The 15,494-nt window shown below is 31.1% G+C and overlaps 1 protein-coding gene across 3 annotated transcripts in view; it reads left to right on the top strand.

The window, feature by feature from the left end:
- The window catches only part of LOC111688622 (high affinity copper uptake protein 1), a 64,685-nt gene that overhangs the window by 16,076 nt on the left and 33,115 nt on the right, over positions 1-15,494 (top strand). The window lies entirely within an intron of this gene.

Below are 15,494 nucleotides of genomic sequence, written 5' to 3'. Positions count from 1 at the left end.
CCAACTAAAAGGTCAAGTTTATTAATGTGAACGCAGCATATAGTAAAGTTTAAATCTGGTTTTAAAAGGATTTTGAAAAATAATGTTAATTATACACAAATTACTTTAGTGTTATAAACTGTTTGCAACACTCCCCTAAAAGCTTTGCAAAACTTTTTTTCGTTTGAAAAATAATTTTACTTATCGCCAGCATGTTTTCAACAAAAATTCCCCAAAGACCTGATGTTAATAAAAACCTAAACTGTGTGTTTAAGCTTAATTGCAAATGTATAAGTGAAAAGTGGAAAATTTGTTAATTCTACAAATTATCATTACTGGAAAGCAATAATATCCATATTTTGGGATTTTCAATATAAGGTTTTAAGCAGAAAGATTGTCACACTCTTTCGCTTAATGGTAATTTCTAACTGATCTTATAATTGATCTAAATTTCATTCATAATCAGATTTTTTTCCGGGAATCCTCACTCAGTAAGATCTGGAAAGCCTGCTTAAAACTGACTTTACACGATCACACAAGTAATATGATCTGTCAAAATTTTGTGTAGAAGAGTACCTTCGTCTAAACGATCCCACATTGAGAGAAAATACGAATGGAATATATGACAGTCGCATGGCTCTCTTCATTTTTTGAAATGATTTAAAAAACAAGTAGATCTCATTAGATCAGGGATGTATTTTTATGTAAACACATACAAAAGAAGTGAAACAGCTGTTTCCATCTTACTTTGTTATTGTTTTAATCCTAATCCTGTAAACACAAAAAATATAAATCATACGACTTTTATTCTCTTTTTTTAATACGGATAGAATTTTATTTCACATTTTCATTAGACATTACGATCACACGTAAAGTGTGATCGTGTAAAGTGCCCTTTAGCATTCTAATACTAATATAAGATCCTAAGTTATATTCGAAAATCATCTGTTATAATAAGGTCGACTAAGAGCACAAACTGTGCTCTTAGTATTTCATATTTCGCCAGCATAATATCGATCTCTTTCCTTCTTAAAAAAGTACTTTAGATCACTTAATTTCCAAAGCAATTGAGAAAAATTTGAGATCCACGTAGTAGCTGTTTGGTTTAAACCCAAATTCTCGACAAGAGTAAGTGGCAATTAAAATACGGATAAGTTTCGTGATAAGTTCGGAGCTGTTGCCGAATAACAACAGAAACACCACAGAGGAGAGACTGCGGGACTAAGCGTTGTAAATGAGTTTGTGTTAAATGTATATAGGATATAGGATGAAAGAAGTGTTATACGGATCATATCCTCCCCTATAATCTTGTACTACGAGTGGCCAGTTGATGGCAGGACTTGTCCTGGCTGGTCAGTTGGTGGAAGTTCTTTTGAGATCCACGTAATAGCTCTTTGAACCCAAATTGTCGGCAAGAGTAAGTGATAGTTAAAATACTGATAGACGATGAAATCTTTATTTAGGGATAAGTTCTGTGATGTTGCCGAATGTTAACAGAAACACCACAATGGAGAGAACTGCGGGACAAAACGTTGGAAATGAGTTGGTGTTAAATGTATATGATACAGGATGAATGAAGAGTTATACGGATCTCATCCTGCCGTATACCTAGAGTGAGTCTGTCGTATGTTGTTCTCTTTTGAGTGAGCCGGATAAATGAGAAGTGTGTAGGGTTGAATGGTGATAGATAAAATTTTTCTTATACATGAGTTATCATTAAATTTTCCTTTTTTGTCCAGGTATGTTCAGAGACAATGCTGTTCTTATCAGTTTTACCGCAGTGTTCAGTTTATTTGATGGATTCGTAATTCGTTTTACCGGTAACATCTCTAGTTGCTGTTGTCTACTCAACAGAGGCGTTCTTGTAAACGGAAGTGATGTTTTTGCATCTCAGAAATCAGGCAACAAGGCTGCAATAGTCAGATGTTAGATAGCTCAAGTACTTAAGCAAAGTGAACGTATATTGGATTGAAAATTCCACGTACTTAAATTGCCACCTGCGTATAAAATACACAATGGGCCGGTGGTGAGTCGCCATAGAAGCTCAGCCAGTGGTTGAAAAGGTCTATCGAGAAATAAGGCCAACACGGCAGATGTTCATGTAAACACTTCGACATTCGTTTTAAAAACTCGGCCAAATTATTGACACCACTGCTAAGAGAGAAGTGATATTTAATTGAGAGTGGGATGATCAGTGCGAAAGCCGCCATATTGTTTAACATCAAGAAGCTTGTGTCTTCAAAAGTGTTAGTTTTGCAAGCTCTCCTTAACTTTTGGTATTCACTATTCAAAACTGATGCCAGGCAATTTATCAGAGAAATGTGATATTTGATCTTCTCTCTGAGCAAAGCAATTGCTCAAGGAGAATACTGAATACTTTTGATAACTTTCGGCAGTTGCCTGGTTTTTTGGTAATGTTTGAGCATTGCAAGTATCAAGAAGATTCCAACAGTTGATGTTATGAATACTTTTAATAACTTTCGAGAATTGTCTGGCTCTTTGTGGGTAATGGTTGCACGTTTGTTAATTGCCAAAATAAAGATTCATCTGCGAACATGTTGGTGAGGAAGAACAAGGAAGAAAATGCCATCTTAAAATAAGGAATTGTTCAGACTGGTTAGAAGGTGCAAAATTGTGTACCAGGATATTTGGCATCTCATTACCTATCGCCTTAATTACATGAAGAGGTGGAATATAGGAGTAGCTACAATTTCGAGTTCTTTTCACAAGAGACTTTATTTTCTTTCTACTTCAATCTATTGATCATTGTTTTGAGCACTAAAGGCTTCATGATGATCGTATCAAAACGATAGTTTCGAAAATTATCGTTTTTTCTATATTTGATTCTCTACGTCCCGTACTTTCATTCTTAGATCTTTGTTTACAGCTTTCATGAATGTAATGTGTCATTTAACAACTGCGCTAAATGTTTATCCTCAGCGTAGATTATAGCTTCTTTTCACTTCAGTCTTCTGATCATTGTTTAGAGGTTTTCGATAACTTCCTATACTATAGATCATGGTTAAATGCTTTTGACGTTCCATTTATGGATAACTTTAATAAAATCATGACGGTTTTAATACTTAACCCTATAGATTAGAGAGAATTTCAAATTGGATCTTAATTTAGCTCAATATTTTAATGTCCAGGTCTTCGGGCAAAGATGCCTCTTATCATAAACCATTTTTATCCTGATCTGTAACATAATCTTGGAACTTACAATATAACCAAAACTATATTTTCCAGGCTTTTTTAATATTTTAATTTCAAGAACTTTGCCACTTGTTCAGCACCTTTTTCAAATGAAAAAAATATGAAAGATCATTAATTGCTAATGCTAGTGATGATCTTATAGAATTTAATTTCCAAGAGATATCGTAATAATATGACACTTCAAAAAGTGTCGTACGGTCCTTAAACAAATGATACGTTGTACTTTTCATTCTTTTAAGAGAATGTCCTTTATAGACGATGCACAGTGGTATAGGAAAAAAAAAGAGGGAAATAATTCGGTAACTTCTAAACAGTTAATCCGATTTTAATGAAATTTGGTATGCACAAAGAGGAGGTGCTGTCGAGTTTAGGTTTTGAATTTGGACCTTATAGGCCAACCAGGGGTCCTGCAGGGGGTCCTCAAATTAGGACACCTCGGCTATGTTAAATTTTTAAAACAACCTTACTATATTTCTAGTTTACAGACTAATATGTTTCAATATTTGGTTAACAGTATGTTTTCAAAACCCACACTAACAGAATGCGTTCTGTTTCATCCAACATTTGACCAATTCACAAACCTGTGACATATGGTTGTATGATAAAATGAGTAGTTTTAAACCATAAAAATACAACTCTAGTTGTGAATAGCATAATTATGATAAAATTTTAACATGCTGTTTTAAACACCATGAAAATCCTTTTTTTTTATTTGCAACAAAATTAGATTTTAATTTGCAAGCAATAACACATTAAAATTCATTCCTAATGAAATAATTAGCCTTTTGACCTTGTGACAAATGTCAAAGAAACTTTAATAAATACACATATTGATTTGCGACTGTTTGGGTTTTGTTTTGCTTTTTTCATCTGCTCCAGGGACTGTGTAATGTGGTAATTTGTTACAGTTTCCAAGTTGTAAATGAAAATTACATTACTATCTACCACTTACTCACACAATTATTTTTGCTTTAAATTTAATTGTTCATTGCCATAATTACACGTGTGAAGTTTTTTTTCTATTGATAATAATTATTTTCTTTATATTTTTTAATTATATACTTTTCTTCTTAAATATATTTCATTCTGCTTAATTAACGTTTTTTTAATAAAGTGGAAAAAGGGGCTGAATCTATTTTAAGGAGGGAAGTTTAATCGGCAAAAAAGCGATAAGCTTAAATATAATTATAATACAAAGTTTGCATTAAATGTGTTTTTTTTTTGTGAAAATTAAAAACGATTTAAGTTCATTTAACTATTAGTATCATTTAAAGCGATAATAAATGACGGAATTTAAATATTACAATTTTCTATTTATATTGTAATATAAAAAAATAAAATACACTGAAAGAAAAATCGCTTACTATAGTCTAGTCTATAGTCTAGTCTATAGTCTAGTCTATAGTCTAGTCTATAGTCTAGTCTATAGTCTAGTCTATAGTCTAGTCTATAGTCTAGTCTATAGTCTAGTCTATAGTCTAGTCTATAGTCTAGTCTATAGTCTAGTCTATAGTCTAGTCTATGGTCTAGTCTATAGTCTAGTCTATAGTCTAGTCTATAGTCTAGTCTATAGTGTAGTCTATATTCTAGTCAATAGTGTAGTGTAGTCTATAGTCTAGTCTATAGTGTAGTCTATAGTCTAGTCTATAGTTTAGTCTGTAGTCTATAGTCTAGTCTATAGTCTAGTCTTTAGTTTAGTCTATAGTCTAGTCTATAATCTAGTCTATAGTCTAGCCTATAGTCAAGTCTATAGTCTAGTCTATAGTCTAGTCTATAGTCTAGTCTATAGTCTAGTTTATAGTCTAGTCTATAGTCTAGTTTATGGTCTAGTCTTTAGTCTAAAGACTTCTGAACCTAAAGAACAACTTTTTGAGAAAAAGGTGTTTGTCTGAATGCAGTCAAATTTTGGAATAGTGTTACCTTGTAACCACCATAATAGTTTCTGGCCAATGTTTAAAGCTACTTAAAGTACTGCCTTCATTTATGTGCTTTTTTCCCATTAATTTTTTATTTTATTTAATATTGTTTTTTTCGTCTTTCATTTTGTTATGTGATCTGTATAACAATTTATTTATTTGCAAAATACGCATATTTATTTAACATATGTTCCTTATAACGACATGATAAATTAATTTAATTAAAAATTGATCGAGACAAATATGTTTCTTATACAATTTATGCGATAGTAGTAAAGTATGACAATTTAGTGCGAAAATCGTAAAGTTGATTAAAGTTTTTTCTTCTTTTTGTTTTTGGACACTAAAGAGTTATTGAACTAGTGACCCCGTTTCATTGAGAAAAATTGCAGTTTATAAAAAGAATACTTTCTTTATTGCATGCTTACATGCATCATTGGCAAGTTAACTGCATAGTAGTTAGTAGTCGTATGTAGAATAATAAGTAGTTTAAAGTGACCAGATGAATTTTCTCTTTTTAATATGAACAATATGATACGATATTCATTAAATGGAAGAGAATCATTGAATTATATGCAAATATCAAATGCTTTTCATAAATTGTTGTTGACTTTGCATTAAAAATTATATTTTTTTACAATTTAGAGAAGTTGACGCATAAATGAAGCTTCACTAATTCAGTTTCGTAAACTACAATAAGTACCACATGACAAAACAAAAAAAACACCAATATTTATTACTAAAAACGTGTTAATACTTTTATAAATTTTTGATTAAGGTGTTAATTATCTGTATTTAATAAATTAAATTTATTTCCCCAATGTACATTAATAGTAAATTAAAAATTATGTAAAACTATAAGCAATTAGTAGGTGGATTTTTATATTCAAACAAAGGGATTAAAAAAAAACATATTTATGTTTAACATTTTATAATTAAAATTTATGAAAACTGTTGTAGAAACAATTTATACATAAAGAAAAAAATATTTCATTAATGGAATGAATTTAGTATGAATTAAACTATTTTGCATTAGAATAGAAAAAGTTCATAAATATTATTGCATTGTACGTTTAATAAATTATCCGGTCGGGACATGAAGGTCCGTAGCAAATAGGGACGCTCATCGTTCATTTATTGAACGCGAGCCATTCTTTGCTATACCTCAAGGATACTTAGACTCTAGAGAAAGAATCGTAATCGTGAGTTAAATCAAAAAAATCTATAGTATTTTCTATAGTCTACAGTCTAGTCTATTGTTTAGTATATAGTCTAGTCTATAGTCTAGTCTAGTTTATTGTTTAGTCTATAGTCTAGTCTATAGTCTAGTCTATAGTCTAGTCTATAGTGTAGTCTATAGTCTAGTCTAGTTTATAGTCTAGTATATAGTTTAGTCTATAGTTTAGTCTATAGTTTAGTCTATAGTCTAGTCTATAGTCTAGTCTATAGTCTAGTCTATAGTCTAGTCTATTTTCTAGTCTATAGTCTAGTCTATAGTCTAGTCTATAGTCAGTCTAGTCTATAGTCTAGTCTATAGTCTAGTCTATAGTCTAGTCTATAGTCTAGTCTATAGTCTAGTCTATAGTCTAGTCTATAGTCTAGTCTATAGTCTAGTTAGTTTATAGTCTAGTCTATAGTCTAGTCTATAGTCTAGTCTATAGTCTAGTCTATAGTCTAGTCTATAGTCTAGTCTTAGTCTAGTCTATAGTCTAGTCTATAGTCTAGTCTATAGTCTAGTCTATAGTCTAGTCTATAGTCTAGTCTATAGTCTAGTCTATAGTCTAGTCTATAGTCTAGTCTATAGTCTAGTCTATAGTCTAGTCTATAGTCTAGTCTATAGTCTAGTCTATAGTCTAGTCTATAGTCTAGTCTATAGTCTAGTCTATAGTCTAGTCTATAGTCTAGTCTATAGTCTAGTCTATAGTCTAGTCTATAGTCTAGTCTATAGTCTAGTCTATAGTCTAGTCTATAGTCTAGTCTATAGTCTAGTCTATAGTCTAGTCTATAGTCTAGTCTATAGTCTAGTCTATAGTCTAGTCTATAGTCTAGTCTACAGTCTAGTCTATAGTCTAGTCTATAGTCTAGTCTATAGTCTAGTCTATAGTCTAGTCTATAGTCTAGTCTATAGTCTAGTCTATAGTCTAGTCTATAGTCTAGTCTATAGTCTAGTCTATAGTCTAGTCTATAGTCTAGTCTATAGTCTAGTCTATAGTCTAGTCTATAGTCTAGTCTATAGTCTAGTCTATAGTCTAGTCTATAGTCTAGTCTATAGTCTAGTCTATAGTCTAGTCTATAGTCTAGTCTATAGTCTAGTCTATAGTCTAGTCTATAGTCTAGTCTATAGTCTAGTCTATAGTCTAGTCCATAGTCTAGTCTAGTCTATAGTCTAGTCTATAGTCTAGTCTATAGTCTAGTCTATAGTCTAGTCTATAGTCTAGTCTATAGTCTAGTCTATAGTCTAGTCTATAGTCTAGTCTATAGTCTAGTCTATAGTCTAGTCTATAGTCTCTAGTCTATAGTCTAGTCTATAGTCTAGTCTAGTCTATAGTCTAGTCTATAGTCTAGTCTATAGTCTAGTCTATAGTCTAGTCTATAGTCTAGTCTATAGTCTAGTCTATAGTCTAGTCTATAGTCTAGTCTAGTCTATAGTCTAGTCTATAGTCTAGTCTATAGTCTAGTCTATAGTCTAGTCTATAGTCTAGTCTATAGTCTAGTCTATAGTCTAGTCTATAGTCTAGTCTATAGTCTAGTCTATAGTCTAGTTTACAGTCTAGTCTATAGTCTAGTCTAAAGTCTAGTTTATAGTCTAGTCTATAGTCTAGTCTAAAGTCTAGTCTATAGTCTAGTCTATAGTCTAGCCTATAGTCTAGTCTATAGTCTAGTCTATAGTCTAGTCTATAGTCTAGTATATAGTCTAGTCTATAGTCTAGTCTATAGTCTAGTCTATAGTCTAGTCTATAGTCTAGTCTATAGTCTAGTCTATAGTCTAGTCTATAGTCTAGTCTATAGTCTAGTCTATAGTCTAGTCTATAGTCTAGTCTATAGTCTAGTCTATAGTCTAGTCTATAGTCTAGTCTATAGTCTAGTCTATAGTCTAGTCTATAGTCTAGTCTATAGTCTAGTCTATAGTCTAGTCTATAGTCTAGTCTATAGTCTAGTCTATAGTCTAGTCTATAGTCTAGTCTATAGTCTAGTCTATAGTCTAGTCTATAGTCTAGTCTATAGTCTAGTCTAGTCTATAGTCTAGTCTAGTCTATAGTCTAGTCTATAGTCTAGTCTATAGTTTAGTCTATATTCTAGTCTATAGTCTAGTCTATAGTCTAGTCTATAGTCTAGTCTATAGTCTAGTCTATAGTCTAGTCTATAGTCTAGTTTATAGTCTAGTCTATAGTCTAGTCTATAGTCTAGTCTAAAGTCTAGTCTATAGTCTAGTCTATAGTCTAGTCTATAGTCTAGTATATAGTCTAGTATATAGTCTAGTCTATAGTCTATAGTCTAGTCTGTAGTCTATAGTCTAGTCTATAGTCTAGTCTATAGTCTAGTCTATAGTCTAGTCTATAGTCTAGTCTATAGTCTAGTCTATAGTCTAGTCTATAGTCTAGTCTATAGTCTAGTCTATAGTCTAGTCTATAGTCTAGTCTATAGTCTAGTCTATAGTCTAGTCTATAGTCTAGTCTATAGTCTAGTCTATAGTCTAGTCTATAGTCTAGTCTATAGTCTAGTCTATAGTCTAGTCTATAGTCTAGTCTATAGTCTAGTCTATAGTCTAGTCTATAGTCTAGTCTATAGTCTAGTCTATAGTCTAGTCTATAGTCTAGTCTATAGTCTAGTCTATAGTCTAATCTATAGTCTAGTCTATAGTCTAGTCTATAGTCTAGTCTATAGTCTAGTCTATAGTCTAGTCTATAGTCTAGTCTATAGTCTAGTCTATAGTCTAGTCTATAGTCTAGTCTATACTCTAGTCTGTAGTCTAGCCTATAGTCTAGTCTATAGGCTAGGTTATAGTCTAGTCTATAGTCTAGTCTTAAGTCTAGTGTTCCGTTTAGTGTATTGTCTAGCCAATAGTCTTGTCTATTTGTACTTGAATCTTGAGTTTTGTTTTTGGTGGATTACTCAGTTATTTTTGGAGTGTACAGTTATATTTCTATATTGCTTTTAGCGAAGAGATTTTTAACACCAAAGTAATCTTAGTGAAAAAAATCGGCAAGTGAGAAACCCTTTAAAAACCTGATTTGGAAGTGCTACCTACATACATACATACATACATACATACATACATATAATATTTTGCAAAAAGCTGATATTACATTATCTACATTTGTTACATTTAATTTAAATTAATTTTATATGCATCCATATGTATGTATGTTACATGAGACATTTGTTTGTTTGTATGTATATATTTAGTAATACAATTTAATGTCAATAACCACATAAGAGTGGTTACCATATAGTTTAGTAGCAAAGTTATTTTAATTAATATTAAAATTTACAAAATTTTTTAATTTTTTTTCCTAATTTTACATTAGTTTGCAAAACTTGTTTTTAGTTTTGAATTATAGAGTGTCAACAAAATTTATTTAAATATAACTTATTATCCGGTCAACAAACCGCATGCATACATATATTTAAATAATTGTACTAGTGTATTAAATTATATGTGAATTGTTTAATTACTTCTTGTTTTAGATTGCTATGTGGTAGAAATATTTCAAGGAAATTATTCAATATTAACAATTTGAAATATAACTTTTCTGGAAGTATCAATTTAATTGCAAAAATAATTAAAAAAATTTGTACTCGTATGAATAATATGTATTTTTAATAGATTACTCTATAGATAAGCCTAGTCTATACTAGGCTATAACTTGCTATAGACTAGACTACAGAAAAAACTATAGAATAGACTATACACTAGACTGTAGACTAGACTGTAGACTAGACTATAGACTAGACTATAGACTAGACTATAGACTAGACTATAGACTAGACTATAGACTAGACTATAGACTAGACTATAGACTAGACTATAGACTAGACTATAGACTAGACTATAGACTAGACCATAGACTAGACTATAGACTAGACTATAGACTAGACTATAGACTAGACTCTAGACTAGACTATAGACTAGACTATAGACTAGACTATAGACTAGACTATAGACTAGACTATAGACTAGACTATAGGACTAGACTATAGACTAGACTATAGACTAGACTATAGACTAGACTATAGACTAGACTATAGACTAGACTATAGACTAGACTATAGACTAGACTATAGACTAGACTATAGACTAGACTATAGACTAGACTATAGACTAGACTATAGACTAGACTATAGACTAGACTATAGACTAGACTATAGACTAGACTATAGACTAGACTATAGACTAGACTATAGACTAGACTATAGACTAGACTATAGACTAGACTATAGACTAGACTATAGACTAGACTCTAGACTAGACTATAGACTAGACTATAGACTAGACTATAGACTAGACTATAGACTAGACTATAGACTAGACTATAGACTAGACTATAGACTAGACTATAGACTAGACTATAGACTAGACTATAGACTAGATTATAGACTAGACTATAGACTAGACTATAGACTAGACTATAGACTAGACTATAGACTAGACTATAGACTAGACTATAGACTATAGACTAGACTATAGACTAGACTATAGACTAGACTATAGACTAGACTATAGACTAGACTATAGACTAGACTATAGACTAGACAATAGACTAGACTATAGACTAGACTATAGTCTAGACTATAGACTAGACTATAGACTAGACTATAGACTAGACTATAGACTAGACTATAGACTAGACTATAGACTAGACTATAGACTAGACTATAGACTAGACTATAGACTAGACTATAGACTAGACTATAGACTAGACTATATACTAGACTATAGAATAGACTAGACTATAAACTAGACTATAAACTAGACTATAGACTAGGCTATAGACTTGACTATAGACTAGACTATAGACTAGACTATAGACTAGACTATAGACTAGACTATAGACTAGACTATAGACTAGACTATAGACTAGACTATAGACTAGACTATGGACTAGACTATAGACTAGACTATAGACTAGACTATAGACTAGACTATAGACTAGACTATAGACTAGACTATAGACTAGACTATAGACTAGACTATAGACTAGACTATAGACTAGACTATAGACTAGACTATAGACTAGACTATAGACTAGACTATAGACTAGACTATAGACTAGACTATAGACTAGACTATAGACTAGACTATAGACTAGACTATAGACTAGACTATAGACTAGACTATAGACTAGACTATAGACTAGACTATAGACTAGACTATAGACTAGACTATAGACTAGACTATAGACTAGACTATAGACTAGACTATAGACTAGACTATAGACTAGACTATAGACTAGACTATAGACTAGACTATAGACTAGACTATAGACTAGACTAATAGACTAGACTATAGACTAGACTATAGACTAGACTATAGACTAGACTATAGACTAGACTATAGACTAGACTATAGACTAGACTATAGACTAGACTATAGACTAGACTATATACTTGACTATAGACTAGACTATAAACTAGACTATAGACAAGACTATAGATTAGACTATAGACTAGATTATAGAGTAGATTATAGAGTAGACTATAGACTATAGACTAGACTATAGACTAGACTATAGACTAGACTATAGACTAGGTTATAGACTAGACTATAGGCTGGACTATAGACTAGACTATAGACTAGACTATAGAATGGACTATGGACTAGACTGTAGACTATGGTCTAGACTGTAGAGTATAGACTAGACTATAGACTAGACTATAGACTAGACTATAGACTAGACCAAAGACTACACTAACGACTAGACTAAAGACTATACTAAATACTAGACATTAGACTATACTATATACTAGACTAAAGACTAGACTAAAAATTAGTCTAAAGACTGGACTAAAGACTAGACTAAAGAATAGACTAAAGACTAGACTAGAGACTGGACTAAAGACTAGACTAAAGACTAGACTAAAGACTAGACTTAAGACTAGACTAAAGAATATTCTAAAGACTAGACTATAGGCTAGACTAAAGACTAGACTAAAGACTAGACTAAAGAATAGACTAAAGACTAGACTAGAGACTGGACTAAAGACTAGACTAAAGAGTAGACTAAAGATTAGACTTAAGACTAGACTAAAGAATAGACTATAGGCTAGACTAGACTAAAGACTAGATATTAGACTCTACTATAGACTAGACTACAGACTAGACTATAAACTAGACTCTAGACAAGACTATAGACTAGACTATAGACAAGACTATGGACTATACTATAGACTATACCATTTTTCAGGATTTGATCTGTTTGAAGAATGTGTTCTCTTTTGTTCTCTCTGCGACCATATGAATAAAATGACCGTAAATATTAGGAAGGAAAAAAAGTGTTCTAGCTAAATCGTAACCTTCCACATAATTAAAAATATTTATTGTACAATGGTAAAGATATCGGTTTAATTGGAGCGATTTTAATTCTAGCTTTCGTTATTATTATAAACTTTTTTAGTCCCTCTAATTCAGTTAGTATTGAAGGGAAAACAAACTTTAACTGATAACGAAAAAAACTATAAATGCTTTTTAAAGATACTATCGTTATCTTATAACATCCATAATAATCTATGAAAAAAACTTTAAACATTTGAAGTAATACGAACGATAGGTCTTATCAAACACCTTTGCAGGCCGATATTGGTTTAAGAAATAAATCATTCTTCCACTTTTAAATTGATTTATGACAAATTAATACTACTAGTATCTTATATCTATATTATACTACTAACACTAATATCTATATAGTCTTGGATAGGGCAATTCAATCATGTGGAGGACGAACAAATATATGTCCAATTTCACGTGAAATATGTTCCCTTTTGCACTTTTTTCGTTCACTAACCTTTTTGTCGTGAAAAAATTCCCCTGTTGTGAAATTTGTTGATGGAATTTTGTAAACATTGAACAGCTGTTCCATACTAAATCAACTATTGTGAATGAATTCTTCACAACAAGTTCACGATAGCAATTTTCCCTTCGAGGGACATGAAAATTTTTAGGGAACAACATTCTCTTCTATTGGATGAAAATATTTATTCGTACCTATATTATTTTAATGTATTTGTTTCTCCAACAGCTGTTATTATAATATTCATAATTTTAATAAATTAATACAATTATTATCCATCAAATAATTGCAATTTTTATGACATTATTTTACATTCTATGACTTAAATAGCAAACAAAAGTGATGTTTTAAATTGTAAAATATGATTATTGTTATTATTTTGCATTATTCTCCATTCTCTAGTTTTGCAAAACGTAAGATAATCTTATTATATTATTTAAATTAGTTGCAGCTTTAAAAATCAAATGTTAGAAAAACCATTGGTTTTAATTTATGTTTGTTTACATTTTAATTGTGAAATATTAGTAGCACATTGTTTTTTTTTTTTTACTTAATCCTATAAAGTGCTAAATAATCTTTTTTTATAAATTAATGGCGCTTATTTTTTATACAACTAGGATTTTATGTGTTAAAAATCCTTTGTACACAATATTTGTTTACATTTTCATATAAATTAACAAGGATAATACATAGTTTATGCATTAAGGTTCTTTATTTTTTTTGTTAAATTCAAAATGAATTTTAAGTAAATGTATTATATATTTTTGTACCCTTGTAGTCTGTAAAATTTAAATTTACATGGAATATGAAAGGAGGAGTTATGGGTCCTTCTACTACTACTGATCTACTGATTAAATTGACAGTGATTTAAGACAAACGTTTAAGCTTATATAATGAGATTAACATTTAATCTCTTCATATTAGTGTAGTTAATCTAGTTAATTTAATTTAATCTACTGTAGTTATACTAGAATTTAGTCTACTGTAGTCAGATTAGAGTTTAATCTATTCTAGTCACACTAGAGTAAAATCTGCTCTAGTCAAACTAGAGTTTAATCTACATTAGTTCTGGTCAAACTCGAGTTTAATCTGTTCTAGTCAGACTAAACTTTAATCTACTCTTGTCAAACTAGAGCCTAATCTGCTCAAGTTAGATTATAGTTTAATCTATTGTAGTCAGATTACAGTTAAATCTATTCTAGTCAAACTATAGCTTAATATATTGTGGTCAGATTACAGTTAAATCTACTCTAGTCAAACTAGAGTTTAACCTAGTCAGATTAGGGTTAAATCTGCTTTAGTCAAGCTAGAGTTGAATCTACTCTAGTCGCACTAGAGTTTAATCTACTCCAGTCAGACTACAGTTTAATATACTCTAGTAAGATTAGAATTTAATCTACTGTAGTCAGACTAAATTTTAATCTTCTTAGTCGGACTAGAGTTTAATCTACGCTAGTCAGACTAAAGCTTATTCTACTCTAGTCAAACTTGAGCTTAATCTGCTCAAGTAAGATTAGAGTTAAATCTACTCCAGTCAGATAAGAATTAAATCTACTCTACTCAAACAAGAGTTTAATCTACTCTAGTCAAACTAGAGCTTTATCTACTCTAGTCGCACTAGAGTTTAATCTACTCCAGTCAGACTACAGTTTAGTATACTCTAGTAAGATTAGAATTTAATCTACTGTAGTCAGACTAGATTTTAATCTTCTTAGTCGGACTAGAGCTTAACGTGCTCCAATCAAACTAGAGCTTAATCTACTCTAGTCAAACTAGAGCTTAATCTAATTTATTCAAACTAGAGTTGATTCTTTTGTAGTCATATTGAGCTTAATCTGTTGTAGTCAGATTATATTTAAATCTACCCTAGTCAAACTAGGGTTTAATCTACTCTAGTTAAACTAGAGTTTAAACTACTCTAGTCAAACTGGAGGTTAACCTACTCCACACTATTCAGGTTGGAGGTAAATTTACACTATTCTAACTAGAGTTTAATCTACTCAGTTTAAACTATAGTTTAGTCCACACTAGATAGTCTAGAGTTTAATCTACATTAGTGGGACAAGTGTAAAATGGACTGTAGTCAGACTAGAGTCTTATCTACTGTTATGAGACTTGAATTTACTGAACCTTTAACAGACTGGAATTAATCTTTCAACTGGACTTTGATCTACTCCAGTCAGACTAAACTCTTGTCAGATTATAGTTTAATCTACTTTAGTCTGGCTAGAATGTAATCTTATCTAAACATACTAGAGTCTAATATAATGTTGGTTTACGTGGTAGTTCACTACACGCGAACTGTCAAGTAGAATCAAAGAGACCCCGTTTTGACCGGACCACTCCACTCGTCAGATGTTGAATTTGTAGTATTAGA

This window comes from Lucilia cuprina, chromosome 3 (assembly GCF_022045245.1).
Source record: "Lucilia cuprina isolate Lc7/37 chromosome 3, ASM2204524v1, whole genome shotgun sequence".
Lineage (NCBI taxonomy): Eukaryota > Metazoa > Arthropoda > Insecta > Diptera > Calliphoridae > Lucilia > Lucilia cuprina.
This window is presented reverse-complemented; position numbering and strand designations above follow the sequence as displayed.